General features: G+C 48.9%; 1 long non-coding RNA gene and 1 pseudogene across 1 annotated transcript; both read left to right on the top strand.

Annotated features, from left to right (window-relative positions):
* Positions 1-7552: 7552 nt before the first annotated feature.
* Positions 7553-7672, top strand: LOC134945265 (5S ribosomal RNA; annotated as a pseudogene).
* A 4857-nt stretch (positions 7673-12529) lies between these two features.
* Positions 12530-15288, top strand: LOC134919761 (uncharacterized). Its single transcript, XR_010177460.1, has 2 exons — positions 12530-12794; positions 13847-15288. It is a non-coding gene; the product is annotated as an uncharacterized LOC134919761 (long non-coding RNA).
* Positions 15289-15917: the final 629 nt, after the last annotated feature.

Below are 15917 nucleotides of genomic sequence, written 5' to 3'. Positions count from 1 at the left end.
TAAGCAGAGAGGGAGATGACAGGAGGTGAAAGCGCGAGTACAGTAGTCCCAGATCTGGCAGGAGAATTCCAGCACAGGGTGCAGTTGTAAATGGGGGGATCTAGTTTTGGGGGAGGATAAGAGTAAAGACGACAAAGACGTAGTATGACCCAGTGCAGATTCTAGCTGAAGCCATCGAATGGTCTGAGCAGGGGCGAACCAAGCGACAGCTTGGCTAAGATGAGTGGCCAGATAGTAAAGGCGGATATCTGGGAAGCCTCTTCCGCCCTCCTGTACAGGTTTGCGTAAGGTGGAGAAACCTATCCTAGGGGCCTTATTTTTCCAAACAAAGCGGAGAAACCAAGAGTGAACTTGCGCCAGGACAGAGTCCGGGACTTTCACAGGCAGCGTCTGAAACAGATAAAGTAGACGGGGGATTATATTCATTTTCAGAGCTATGATTCGTCCCAACCAGGATATAATTAGGGACTGCCATTTATGGAGATCGGCCTTAATGTTGACAAGCAAGGGGGCGAAGTTTGCCTTATAAAGGTCCCCATAGCGGCGCGTGATATAGATCCCCAGGTAACGGATTTTAGAAACACACCAAGAAAATTTAAAGTTGGATTGCATGCGAGCTAGGTGGGTAGAAGAAATATGGAAGGGGAGAGCTTCCGTTTTGGACCAATTGACCTTATATCCCGATACATGCCCGTACTCCGATAGAAGATGGAGAAGGTTCGGCAAAGAAGTGTGCGGTGAGGAGAGCGAAAGAAGGACATCGTCCGCAAACAGGGAGATCTTGTAGACTGAGCTCCCTACCTCTAACCCCCCAATGTCGGTCGAAGTCCGGATGCGTGCAGCCAACGGTTCTATTACTAGAGCAAATATCAGGGGTGAGAGTGGGCAGCCCTGTCTGGTGCCGTTGGAGATACCCAAAGGGTCCGACAGCACTCCATTCACGGAGACCCCGTACAGACGGATCCGAGTACAGAGCCTGAATCCCCGTGAGAAATTCCCCCTGAAAGCCAAAGTGAGCAAGAGTTTCAAACATAAAGGGCCATCCTATCCTGTCAAACGCTTTCTCCGCGTCCAGAGAAAGCAAAAGAGCAGGGGTACAGGTAAGGTTGATATGATGAGCAAGGCTGATGACCCGTCTCGTATTGTCGCGGGCTTGACGACCCGGGATGAATCCCACCTGGTCATTATGGACAAGGTGGGGCAATACGCTGTTCAATCGGAGGGCCAAGATTTTCGCGTATATCTTAATATCAGAGTTGAGCAGCGATATAGGTCTATAGTTAGCGCAGTTTGATGCATCTTTGCCTTCCTTGGGAATAACTATGATCTTGGCCTCCAGAGCCGATTTAGAAAAAGAGGCACCCTGTAGGACAGCATTAAATAGGGTTGAAAGGTGGGGTATGAGCTGGGGCAGAAAAGTCTTATAGAAGACGGCTAAGAAGCCATCTGGGCCAGGAGCCTTGTTAGGTTTTAAACCTTTAACGACGTTGGCGATTTCTTCATCGGTGATCCTAGCGTTTAGTTCCGCGGAGATCGTTGGGGACAGGCGAGGTAGATGGCACTGGGACAGAAAGGCACGCACGTCCGTAAGAAAATCCGGGCTAGAATGTGAGGGCCCGTAAGCATTATATAGCTTCTTGTAGAAGCGAGAGAAAGTCTCGGTGATACATTTAGGCTCACAAGTTTTCTTCCCAGGGGAAGACTGAATAGACAGAACGTTGTTCCTTGCCAGCTTAGTCCGAAGCCTAGAAGCTAGCAGCCGATCAGCCTTATCCCCCTTTTCGTAAAAAGACTGGCTGAGCCATTTCAAGCTAGTTTCCACCTTAGCCGTCAAGAGCATGTTCAATTCGCCCTTGGCAGAGGACAAAGCAGAAAGATCCGCTTCTGACCCTGACGCTTTGTGTTTCAGCGAAAGGGATGTGACCAAGTCCGAGAGTTCCCGGATACGGTTGGTTCTAGCCTTCTTGTTATAAGAGGAGGCGCTAATCAGGCAACCTCGTAAAACCGCCTTGTGGGCATCCCACAGTAACATAGGAGAAATAGTCGAGGATGTGTTTGTATGAAAGTAATGAGAAATTTCGGCTGCTATGTGGGCTTTCGTTTGGGGATTAAGAAGGATTCTGTCATTCAATCGCCACGTAGGGTGGCGAGCGGGAGGGTGTGGACCCGGGACGTCCACCGTGACTGGGCCGTGGTTTGACCACGTGCTAGGGTAAATGGAGGCGTCTAGAATGCATTGGGCAGGCTCTATACTCAAAAAGAGCATGTCCAATCTTGTGTAGACATCATAAATAGAGGAGTAGTAAGTGTAATCCCGAGCGGTCGACTCTTTCACTCTCCATGTATCGAAGAGAAGGTGTCGGGATAGCAAGAGATTCAAAGCAGCTGCATTACGTGAATGAGAGGAGCGCATTGATCTGGGTAGAGGTTTAGATCTGTCCAGGGCGCTATCCAGGGTCACATTAAAATCCCCACCTAAAACCACATTACCGCGTCTGTGCAGGGCTAGGAGGCTATTCAGGGAATGGAAAAAGGGGGCCTGAAGTTGGTTTGGAGCATAAACATTCAGGAATGTGTAGGGGATCCCATTCAACAGTCCCACTAACAATAGATATCTACCCTCAGGGTCCCTTAATATATCGGAAAGGGTAAAAGCAAGGTGGTTAGCAAAGAGTAGAGACCCCCTTCTTTTTGCGTATAGGATCGCAAGCATGGAAAGTGTGCGGGAAGGTTTTAGACCTAAGTTGAGGGTGTGATGTGCCCGAAAAGTGGGTCTCTTGTAAGAATATAACATCGCCTCTGAGTTGTTTGGGGGTTTGAAATAGAAGAGAGCGTTTGTGTGGACTGTTCAGGCCTTTCGTGTTCAGGGAAACTATTCTAAGAACCATGGAATATAAGTGGAGCACCACTCAGACTGAAGCGCACCGGCGGGACCACCGAAGAGAGAGGGGGAAAAGAAGGGAAGAAGACCTGAGAAGGAAGAAGATAGGTGGAAAGAGAATAGAGGAGAAACAGGTGTATGGTAGTGATTGCAATTAACAAACATAGAGAATCTATTCTCACTGGTCGGACCCAGGGAAAGAACAGGCCTACGGGCCTAATTCGTCCGACGTCGACCGTAAGGGCCGAATGGGGGATGGGTGAACCCAGCCGCTCAGAGGACAGGGTTGTGAGGACCGGGTCCTGTGTGTGGGAAAAACCCATGCAAAGTACAAATTGAAGTTAGTAGGCTGAAGGAGCTAAAGGGGAGGAGAGGGGGGGGGAGGGGGATAAGGCAAGGAGGGAAAGCAAATCTAAAAGAACAGAGAGTAAACATGGTGTGACGACCACCCGACCCTAGAAAAGATAGAGGTCCATGGGCCCCCACCACCCAAGTCACAGAGGAATAGGCATATAATTGCAGGGGAGGGAGAGAAGAAGAAAAAAAAAGAACAGTAACATTATGACTATTTAGGAACACAAAAAAGAGAGCGTGATCCGGTCGGGTCACCCGGGGCCGGGGACCGCGCGGCCAACCGCGGAGGCCCCCGGTCCCAGGACCCAAACAGGCCCAACCCCCACAAACATATAAATGCAAAAACCAGCAAACATTAACTAAACGTAGGGCTCCACAGAATGTGTGGACACTGATGGAGCATCAGAAGACATCCGGAGATCCCGTGATAGCCATTGCGGGGATGAGGCCTGCTCAGGGGCAGCACCAGATGTAGAGTCATGTAACCTTAGGGGTATGGGGGGCAGAACCAACAGTGTTCCAATCGGGGTACAGGGCCTTGAGGGAAGGAGAGGTGTTGACTGGGGGAGGGCGTTGAGAGGTAGTCAGAGGGCCAGAGATGTTCAAGTGGCGGAGCAGTTGAAGGGCCTCGTCGGGGGATCTAGCAGAGGGAACTTTACCATCAGATCGGACTTGTAGGGCAAAGGGGAAGCCCCATCTATATCTAACGTTGTTGTCTCTTAGGGTTTTAGTTATGTCCTTTAATTCTCTTCGTCTATTCAGCGTAACCGGTGACAAGTCCTGGAAGACTAGGAGATCGGAGCCCTCGAAAGATATGGTTGGAGACATCTGAGCTTTGGCGTAGACTTGGTCTTTGACCGCAAAATAATGAAAACGTAGGATTACATCCCTCTGCGTTTTAGCATCTTGAGATCTAGGACGTAGGGCCCTGTGTGCCCTATCTAGGAGTAGCATATCGTCAGGAACTGAGGGAGCGAGTGAGCGGAACAGGCGGAGCAGGTAATCAGAAAGGTGGGTCTGTTCTACCGTCTCGGGGACGTTGCGGATTCGGAGATTGTTCCGACGGCCTCTATTATCTAAATCCTCTTGCTTATCCGCTAATAGCATAACATCTGTACGTATTTGAGCTATCTCCTGTTCCGATTCTTGTTGAAAAGCGATAAGCTCCTCTTGTTTCCTTTCAACAGCGTCAACTCTGGTTCCCAAGTTGTCCACGTCCGTTTTCAAACCAGAAATAGCTTCCTGCACCTCCGCACGGATTGACTTTTTTATATTGCGCATCTCGGACAGGAGAAGAGCGACGTCCGCTTTAGTGGCAGGAGTGGAGGAAGAGTCGTCGTCCGAGTCACGATCGGATGTTGCTGATTTAGGCGGAGGTGATGATGATTTCCGAGTAGAGGACGGGGTGGAGTTCTTGAAGTAGCCCACCAAGTTATGGACATTGGATTTTTTTCCCCCTTTAGGCATAGTGACGGAGAGGGATGAGGTAGATTGGTAGTCAACACCTAGTCAGGGACGGGAAAGCTCCTATAGCATGAGGGTCACCCACAGGACCGGGTGTATCACATATTGAGATCACATCATAGGCAGGTCACAGAGTATGGCCGGGGAGGCCCAGCCGGGTGCACTGTAATGCGTGAGTGTAGATATATCAGAAAATAAAGCCGCACCGCAACAGGGGCGAGAGCATCCACCAGGAAGGTCAGGAACTAAGAGTGGTCAGCGCTTCCCGTCTTCCGGGCCTTCGTCACTGTTTGGGAGGTGCGAACAGAGATAGCGGTCACCAGTCCCCACCACCCCCCCCCCCCCCCCGGCTCCCCGGGAGATATTAACAAATATACAGCCTCCGGTAGGGGTAGGAGGACCGCGGGTAGCGGGGTTAGAGTGACGAGTACTTGTAATACAGTGGAGGGGGAGCACAGCGGGCCCGCAGCGGGAGCTCAGAACTTGAAGAAAGCAGGCCTGCACACCACCACAACAATAAATCCCTTGCTAGGAGGTGCCTCATGCAGGGATTGCAATGCTGTAGCTGAGGGAGGCCGTTATTGATGCGAGCAGCTGTGGGGGGCCACAGGGGGGCAAGCGCACCGGTAGCCTGGTGAGGTGAGAAGCAGGCAGGTGGGACCGCAGGGGAACAAGGATGCAGCTACTCACGATTCCTGTGTGTCCCAAGATGGCCACCAGCAGGGGCACAGGCCGGGGACAATCCAGCAGCCAGATGCAGTTGCAGTAGGCAGAGAGGGGCCCACTCACTCCAGACAATGTCCGAGGGTCAGAGGAGATGGCCTGCAAGAGAGCTCAGGCGGCAGGGGAGACAACCACGGCTCCCGGTCCCGTCGGACCCCGGCCCCGGAGCCCGTCCTCGGGGGGACGCCAAACTCGAGGTCCCGGCGTCAGGTCTGGACGGAGGCCTCCGATATAGGGACACCGCCAACTCTTCCCCGGGTCCAATGCGTCTCTGTCCGGCGGTGTAGAGCGCCACTTGTTCACCCCGACGGCTGTGGCAGGAGCCTGCAGGGGCGGAGGAGCCGCGTTAACGATCCCCCGGGCGCTCAGGAGAAGCCGGCGGGGGGAGACTTGTCGGCCGCACGGGACCGCCGCCCGGCCAGCACCCACCACGCAGCCACCAACGGGTCAGTGGGGAGACATCCCCGGGCCCTTCTTTGGAGTCCACAGGAGGTAGGGCTTCATCGGCATCCAGTCCGGGGGGAGAGCGCCACCACAGTCCCCGGCTTCAAAGTGAGGGGAAGGCCACAACCCGCAGGGACCCTTAAAAGAGTCCCCCGGCTCCGTGACCACGGCGCCCCGTTCAAAACCAGCAAGAGAGAACACCTGGAGGTAATGGAGGCAGGGGTGGACCCCAAAAGTATATTAAATGGGCTCTGTGTGAGTTGTCTAGCAGGAGCTCACAACACAAGCGTCCTCTCCTCTTGCTGTCCAGGCCACGCCCCCTCCGAAGTGCATTTTTCGCATGCCCCTTACGACCAGAAATCGGGTGGCATCGGATGATCGAATGCGACCAAAGCACACCAGATTTATCTGCAAGATTTCTAAAAATGTAAATAGAGGGCTGGCCTATCTGGGGGATATATAAACAAGCAGCCATTTTAACTCTGTGCACTTCTGTTTGCTCTGTGACTAGAGAAGTTTGGTTTATATCTGCTGCTCATTGCACATTGCTAGCTAACGTGCACTGCTTTGTTCTGCTTGCATTACAAAGTGTTTCTATACTGCTGTGTGTGTGGAGATGGATTCTACTCGCTATCAGGCTCTCATGTGCTACTCTGTGCTGAAGATGAGGGGAGACAGGGAGAGGGCCCAGCAAAGGCGGAGGGAGAGATCTTGATGGACCAAGGAGTGACTGCTTAAGCGGCCTACTAGTTCCTACAGGCCCCTCCCAGATGAGATCAGAGATAACCCGATGACTACCGCAACTTCCTGCGCGTGGATGATGACACCTTCCAGGAGTTGCTGTGTCTGGTGACCCCCCTCATACAGCAGTGGGATACTAAATGTCGGGTGTCTAGCCCTGCTGAGGAGAGGCTTGTGGCTACCCTGCGGTTCCTTGCTACTGGACAGTTTTTTGAGAAGCTGAAGTTTGGGACTCGTATCTCTGCGCAGGCTTTGGGACACATCATACTGTACCTGAAACCTGCAAGGCTATTATCAAAGTGCTTCAGTACAAGTACTGCAAGGTAAGAAAATTGAACCACACATTGCTTGTCATGTAAAAATTTTTTATATTTTGCACACTTCATTTAATTGAAAAAATTTGCTTTTTATTTCAAGACATAATTTTATTAAATAGGTGGCCAACGTGGCTAAACTTTAGTAAACAGTATACATTTTCATAATGCAGCACATGTGCATTATTACATTTATGAAATAAAAAAATAAATGAAAAAAGCTATATAGCGACAAATGGGGTGCATTATGATACAACACCACTGAGTGGCACCGCAGCCAGGGGCACAATGCACACATGCAACTTGGGGTAGGAAGATGGGTCCCCGGTACCATCATCCTGCACCAAATTGCATGTGTGCATTGTGCACCTGGTAGCAGTGCCACTCAACACCGTAGTATCACAATGCACCACATCTGTTGCTATATATAGCAAGGGCAGCATTATATTTGTGGAACGTAAAAAAAATGCTATCGGTGTATGTTTCTCCTTTTTCTCTACAGCTTAGTTGTTGGTATCAATAGTGGTGGCCTTCTTTGCACACCAACATACAGGACTATGATGTGATTTGGCTGTGAAACGGGAGATGACACTGACACTACGGGAGGTACATATATATGGGCACATCTGTCTGATACAATCATACCACACTGGAAACCATCCAATCCTGTCTGATCTTGGCAATTAAGCAGTGTTGGGCCCAGCTAGTACCATGCTTGGAGACGGCATGGGAATACCGGGTATTGTACCAAGGGACAGATTTGTCCTATAGATGACGAATTAGCATCCCCGTTCTGTCCCTGACATTACATGGCGCTTGCATTGGCCTTTCACGTCACTCCTGTTTGGTACCTATGATGCATGATGCTATTAACCATGGCTATATCACACCAATATGGTGGTGTGTTGCATTTAGATATCATTTTTCCCTGAGTGGTTTGATACCTTTGCTATGCATGATGATAATGTTTGGTTCACTTGCTTTATATGTTACAATTGTTTCATGATTTATATTATTTTGGGCTGTCGGTGTCTCCATGCTGTCGGCGCTCTGTGGGGTTAACTACTCTGCATGTGTGCCTTTGGCCGGGAACATTGACAGCAGCAACTTCACCTGTCTGCTGCTGCACGCGAATACAGATCAGCCTGCACTACACGATGGTCACGCTGCCGGAGCGGGTTGCTAAGTAGAGAGCCGGGTTTGTGTACCACAGCAACACAACCCACGTGCAGGAAGGAGCGAATCGGACAACAGCTATGACGCGCTGCTTCCGGGCTTCCAGTTCAAAGTTTCTGGCACCCTCTCTGTTATTTAAAGCAACTCCGGACAGAGTGACAGCTGCCCCTGATGAAGACCATTGAGCGTTGAAACGGCTGTCGGGCGAACTGTAGCAGTGGGGTACATCCAGATGGCTTATCAGGAATAAAACCCTTTTTTTCTTTCACCTACTAAACGTGAGTGCTGGTCTAATTCTTTTTTCAACTGTGGAAAAAGTGAGTGTTTGTATCAATTACCAGGACCTTGCACCAGCAAATTTTTGTTATAGGACATAGAGTGCTGTCATGTTGTTATATTTTATATATATATATCAAAATATAACTATTTTCATAAATATGCAGCCAACATGGCTGAACTTTTTCAAACATTATCTTTATAGTAGCATTTGGTGCAGTATGAGATAAGGTGGTAGTGGCACATGATTTCAGACTATACCGTGAGGAATAGTGCCTGTGGGTGACTGAACAAACAGAAGAGAGAGACTGCTTATAACTGCCTGGTGGAGTAGTCAAAGCCCACCTTCTTAGCAGACACTGTGGCCTGGGTCTGGAAAAATATTACAAATTTACGGACTGTAATTACACACATGAAGGTAGGTGCAGACTGAAGTTCCCCGGAACCAACTACCTGCCCCTAGCAGCATGTGTGTATTGTGCGCCTGAAAGCAGTGCCACTCTTAACCATGGTTTTCATGATGCAGCACATGTGCATCATTACATTTATGAAATGAAAATAAATTGTTATATATAGCAGCAGATGTAGTGAATTCTGATACTACACCATTGAGTGGCACCGCAGCCAGGGTCACAATGCACACATGCAGCTTGGGGTAGGAAGATGGGTCCCCGGTTCCATCAACCTGCACCAAGTTGCATGTGTGCATTGTGCCTCTGCCTGCGGTGCCACTCAAAGCCGTAGTATCACAATACACCACATCTGCTGCAATATATAAGTGCATGAATACACTTGTGAACCAAAAAAATAATTGTATATATATTTATATATAAACATAAGTATTTTAGTAATATGCGGCCAACATGGCTGAACTTTTTCAAACACTAGAACTTTATATTAATGTTTCTTCAAATTTTTATTTTGAATATAAATATGGTGCAGTATGATATACAGTGTTTTTTGAGTGGCAGCGCTTTCAGGGGCACAATGCACACATGCAGGTAGGCCTGGCTTCAGGCTCCCTGGCACCATCAACCTAACCCAAGCTGCATGTGTGCATTGTCCACCTGAAAGCAGCGCCACTAAAACGCTGTATATCATAGTGCACCAGATCTATCGCAGTATATACCAGAACAGCAGGAATTTTATACCTACCAACAAATGTGGTGCATTCTGATACTATGGCACAATGCACACATGCAACTAGGGGCAGGAAGATGGGTCTCCAGTACCATCAACCTGTCCCTAGCACAGGGTCGGATCTAGACTTTTCTTTTAGGGGGGGCGGTTTACTGTTTAATTTTGACCCCTCCCCTATCCAGTCCCAACTCCTCCCCTCTTCAGTCTTGACTCCTCCCCTATCCAGTCCCAATTCCTCCATCACACAAATAAATATATTTTAAGTTTATTTGCTTTATTTTAAGCAAAACACTAAATAGCTATAAATAACAACAATGAAAGCAACAAACAACCGACGCCAGAGTCCCAGTGACGACAGCAGCGTGTCCCCTTGCGGACTCGCTGCACTCACCACGTTCCAGGCCTGGTGGTGAGCTTTGCTCGCCACACTATTAAATTCCCCCTTGGGGGGTGGTGTGGACAACCCCCCGAGTAGGAATTAGGGGCCCCATTCGGGATTCCGTCTGCTGGCATTTCCTTGGCTGTCGGGATTCCGGCGTCTGTATCCTGATCGCCGGGATCCTATATGCCGGGAAAGTGACTGCTTCCCAATTAACCACCTACTGTACATGGTGGCCCCGCTGTTGTCTCACAAATAAGTAGTAGTTACCACTGTCTTCAAGTTTCTACATAATATTGGTCCTATAATGTGTATCAAACAGTCTATATATCAGTGGGAGAGATCCCTTGATTATAAATGACACCCTAATAGCTGGTAGGGATATATTGCCAGCCAAGCAGGTTTAGGATTTGTTAGTGGGTGTTTGGTATAATAATCACTTCTACAACACATCAAATCAAAGTTCCCCAATATTACATCTTCCAAAGATATGTTCATCATAATTTATGACACGTCATGTACAGTTGTGATACCTAAAGTATAAAAGGTTGTAATCCCCTAATATTAGGGTATAGCAAAAAAATATATTAAATTAAAACAAATGTCTGGAGTAATTATTCTCATCTATTTCTCATCTTAATATGAGGTGCTGAAATAGAGTCAGTCAATCAAGTTTTATGATATGTTGACATTGTTATGAAATACAGTATTATAAACCTTGATGATTGACTGACTCTATATAAGCACCTTATATTAAGATGATAAATAGTATAAATGTGATAATAACTATAATTACTTAGAATAATTGTATCAATCAGAGATCTTTGGGATACTACCAACATTTATTGATACAAATGGTAACAAGTGGCATATTATTACCCCTTACGGGTGGTATTCAGTGTGCCGGCTGTTCAGTATACCGGCGCCGGAATCCCGACACCCGGCATACCGACAACTATTCTCCCTCTTGGGGGTTCGCAACTCCCCTGGACGCGCGCCACCGTGCCCGCAGCGTGGCAAGCGTAGCGAGCCAGCAAGGGGCTCATTTGCGCTCGCCCAGCTGTCGGCATGCCGGCGGTCGGGATCCCGGCGCCTGTTGCTGGGCGCCGGTAACCCGACCGCCGGCAAAACATACTACACCCACCCCCCCTTACACATCTCCAATGCCGGATCCCACCTGGGAATTGGAAACGGGTCCTTCCCAGGTGGGATCCGGCTTTGGACCTTAGAGGCTGCCTTTCCCAACCAAGTAATTTGGCGGGTCGTCTTGCTATGGGGGGTGGGACTGGAAATACATGTGATCTGTGTGGAGTTTATGTTTTTGTCATGTGAAATTTTAAAATTATTAAACAGTACTTCACTATGGGGGTCATTTTGACCTGATCGCATGCTGCCATTCATCGCAGCGTAGCGATCAGGTCAGAAGTGCGCATGCGCCGCAGTGCGCCGGCGCATGGCTGACAGGCGACGGCTGTCATTGCCTAGCGATCGACTCTTCCTGATTGACAGGCAGAGGTGTTTGCTGGCCGGGAGGAGGCGGCACGGCGGCGTTTGGTCACCGTTTTGTAGGCGCGGTCCGTCCAACGCAGGTGTGGCTGGTCCGCAGCGGCTGTGTGACGTCACACACAGCCGCTGCGACCCGGGCAGCGACGAGTAGCTCCCGGCCAGCACACAAAAGCTGCGCTGGCCGGGAGCTACTCCTGAAGTACAAAAACATCGCCGATGCTTTTGTACTTCTACGACGGGGCTGGGACTGACATGCGGGGCGGGATAGAACCTGTGCTGGGCGTCCCCCCGCATGTCAGTGTGGATGATCGTAGCTGTGCTAAATTTAGCACAGCTACGATCAGGTCGGAATGACCCCCCCATATTTTCTTATCCCATCCATTTTGGGTACATTTGAATGAGCCTAATGAGACGTATGCTGTGAGATGTGACATCTGCTGTATCCGAAGTGGCCTATTTATGAACAACCTACATATGCAGTAGCGCTGGATCTCTCCCAGTGATATATAAACTATTTGATGCATATTATAGGACCAATAATATACAGGAACTTGAAGACAGTTGTAACTAATACTTATTTGTAAGACTACAGCGGGGCCACCTTGTAGGTGGTTAATTATATGGTGAAGACAATTCCAAGTTGATACTTCATAGAATGTGTACGGTGTTATTTATGAGAAACTAACCAAATAGAGGACAAATTAGCAGACACAGGTTTTTTTGTATAGTATTTTTATACACACTTTCTGTACTTTTACGCTCGTCTCTATAGTTTTAATATAGGACGTGATATGTCATTTTTAACATTATGAAATACAAGGTATGTTTTAAAACCTACTGTATAAGGGCACCTACAGTATTACAGACACCCTTTATCGTATTGTACATATGGGAGACTAAACCTGTAATACCCTGCCTAGGGAATTTAACAATAAGATCTCTTACCGGTTGTATGGCCCCTCTGCAACAGGCTGGTCCCTGTGACTGACTGGCAGGATGGTCCCTGTGACTGACTGGCAGGATGGTCCCTGTGACTGACTGGCAGGATGGTCCCTGTGGCAGACTGGCAGGATAGTCCCTCTGGCTGGTCTCTGGGTGCAGGAATGCAGTGTGCTCTCACTCTGTGCAGCAAAGTAAAGTGGAACACAGGACAGAAAGAAATGGAACGCACAGTTCCATTATGCTTCCTCTTCCTGTGTACAGTGTACACAGAACAGGTTCTACCCTCCCAACACTATACTGTTTCTATTAGCCCACAGGCCTGTCATGTAACTGTAGCCACGCCCCCAGCACACAGCCACTTCCTGACCTCGTCTTATCAGCACTGTTTAGATGCCACAAGAAAGCAGTCTCAATCAACAAAATATGTTGATTTACTGCCGTCCAGGCCAAAGGGGTGAGTGGGGAGGAAGGGCACCTGCTGTGAGATGCTGCGTCTGGGAGCTCGGCTCGGCGCCACTGACAATAGCTGACAGCCAGCTGAGTGAGGAAGGGAGGAGGGAGGAGGGAGCAGGACTTCACAGACAGTTTGTCTGCCTGTCGGACGGAGTTTGCTAGGGGGGGCGACCGCCCCCATCGCCCCCGTCTCTATCCGTGCCTGCCCTAGCAGCATGTGTGCATTGCCTGCCTGAAAGCGTTGACACTCACTGTAGTATCAGACTGCACCACATCTGTTGGTATGTACTGTATAACAAGGGCAGCAGTAAATGAGAATCACCCTACATTTGAAAGAGACTTGTCTCCTCCGCCTCCTCTTGTCCCCCTGTGACATCAAGGAGGTCAAAATTGCGGAGGGGACGGTGGATGTGTGGCTCGCTTGGGAAGGGTAGCTGGGTTGAGGAAGATATTGGATTGTGGGAGAAGGGTGGGTAGATGGGGTGGACGATAATGGGAAGGGTGGCTGGTTTGATGAGGAGGGGTTTGAGGAGGATGGAAATTGGAGGAGGGGTATGTGGATGGGGACTGCAGTTGCGGATAACCGGAGTGGTAGCTGGGATGCAGAAGAGGATGGGTACTGGAGGAAGAGTAGGTGGGTGGTGAACTGAAGGTCAATGGGAGATGAGGAGCAGGTGCTTGAGGTTCTGGCCCATGAACATTCCACTCTGGTGTCAGTTGTCCTGAGAGTGTTTTGTACAAAACCTGTGACACCAGGTGCTGGCACTCTACTTGCTGCTGCTCGGAAACCTTATGCGTGGTTTTCCTTACATATGACGCAAAGTCATCAAATTCATCAGGTTTCCGGAGCAGCTGTGTATGGCCTCCAATAGTAGCGAGTCTTCCACCAATTTTGTTTTCCGTGGCTTCCTCCTGGAACCCTGTAGCTGAGGAGATTTCGGTTCCTCTGGTGATGCGTTGTTGAGGTCAGGGGTATGGCTGAGGTCTTCAGGTGTCTGTAGGGTAAAAAAAACATATTTAGTAAATATTCCAAAATGTTTATTTCTTTTACAGTTCCCTACAAGCGTGGAAGAATAGAAAGCTATTGCAGAGGACTTTGACAGGCGGTTGAATTTCCCAAACTGTGGTGGTGCGATAAGACTGGAAACATGTGCGCATCACCACACCCACCAACAGCGGGTCAGACTTCTTCAATTATAAAGGCTACTTTAGCATTGTTCTCATGGCAGTGGTCAATGCAAACTATGAATTTATTTTAATGGATGTTGGGAAAAATGGTTGTTGCTCGGATGGTGGATCCTTGCAAAATACATGCTTCTATGATAGGCTCACCACCAACTTCATTCATCTGCCGCCTGTGGAGCAAACAAAGGGGCAGATTTATTAAGCCTGGTGAAGTGATAAAGTAGAAGGTGATAACGCACCAGCCAATCAGCTCCTAACTTCCATGTTGCAGGATGGGTTTGAAAAATTACAGTTAAGAGCTGACTGGCTGGTGCGTTATCACCTTCCACTTTATCACTTCACCAGGCTTAATAAATCTGCCCCATAGAATGGCCTGGGATTTGTGTTTGTGGCAGATGAGGCCTTCGCACTGCACGAACACATAATGAATCCCTACCCGCAAAGAGTCCTGAACCACGATAGGCGCATTTTCAACTACCGCCTTTCTAGGGCCCGTCGGGTTGTTTAGAATGCATTTGGCATTCTCAGCAACCGGTTCAGGATCTTCCACAAACCCATCACCATGAGGCTGGACAAAATTGACTGTGTAGTAACAGCATACTGTATACTGCACAACATGCTCCAACGCAAGGCCACGAGGCAAATGCATTTGCTCCCAGCAGGACCGGAAGACCCCAACCAGCCAGTGGAGACATTGCAGATTTCCTCGGTGGGACCACCTGCAGTAACTTTATGCGGCACTGCAAGGGCAAAAGAGGTCAGGGAATATATTAGGTAATAACAATTAAAAAGCAACTTACCCCTTCGGCCTCCTCCACATCCAGACTTCCCTCCTCAGACTCTGCCATCACCACTTGGGACTCCTTAGCTGACCGTTTCTCCAGGAGGAAATTTACTTCTTTGTAGTACCACAGCTGCGGCATATACACCTTGTCTGCACCGACCCCTGACCTCTTGGACTCATCCACCTTGCGGTTCTCTTTTACAAAAACTGTCCGTATAGTGGCAATTTTCTTCCGGACCCAGGACACTGAGGCAGCAAAGAAGGTGGGCTTTGAGTACTCCACCAGGTGGTTATGAGCAGCCTCCCTCTTCTGTTTGTTGCTGTAGTCCGGTGAGGACATCAGCCACAGACACTCCTCCTCACGGTACAGGTTGATAAAGCCCAATAGGAAATCACGTCTCTCATAGGACATCTGCAGAATGCAAAAAAAGGAAAATGAATAAACATGAAAAAAGTTCCATTATTCTGGTTAAATAACGTTTGTTTTCTAGTATTATTCTGGTTAAATAAAGTTTTTTTTCTAGTATTATTCTAATTACTGCTGTGAGTTATCTGAAATATGTTGTGATAATACATTGGTGTGCATGGAGCAGCAGCATAATGGTGGGCTGTGGCTTGAATTGGGACAGCATAATGGCGTTTAGGGTGCGGCCAGTATAATGGTGGGTGCAGCAGTATAATGGTGGCTTGCAGTGGCGCAGTATAATGGCTTTTAGGGCACGGCCAGGGGCTTGCAGTGGGGCAGCATTTTGGGCAGTGGGCCAGTATAATTATGGGTAGAGCAGCATAATGGTGGGCAGTGGTGGTAAAACATCTTAATAGTCATTGGTGGCCAGGGGTGTAGCCTGCCTACCTTGTCCGCTGTTTGGGAGCTCAGCAGCGTGCATGCAGCCTCCTCTCCAGTCATGTGCGCAGTGGGGGGAAGAGGAGTGGCCGGGAAGTTGGCTCCTGTCTACACATATCGCATATCACAGTGTGATAAATCGAAAGTGGTAAAAACCAGCATGCGATTCGATAAATATTAAGTGCAGTACATACTATCTTGAGACACGAGATTTGACCGGCGTGCCCACGCATTGCGACGCAAGGTACATAAAATGTGCATACAATGCTTCGATTTATCTCACAGATGCGGTCGAAATTGAAGGATAGTAC

This window comes from Pseudophryne corroboree, chromosome 1 (assembly GCF_028390025.1).
Source record: "Pseudophryne corroboree isolate aPseCor3 chromosome 1, aPseCor3.hap2, whole genome shotgun sequence".
Taxonomy (NCBI): domain Eukaryota; kingdom Metazoa; phylum Chordata; class Amphibia; order Anura; family Myobatrachidae; genus Pseudophryne; species Pseudophryne corroboree.
Note: the sequence above shows the minus strand (reverse complement) of the source record. Positions and strands in the feature narration are given on the sequence as shown.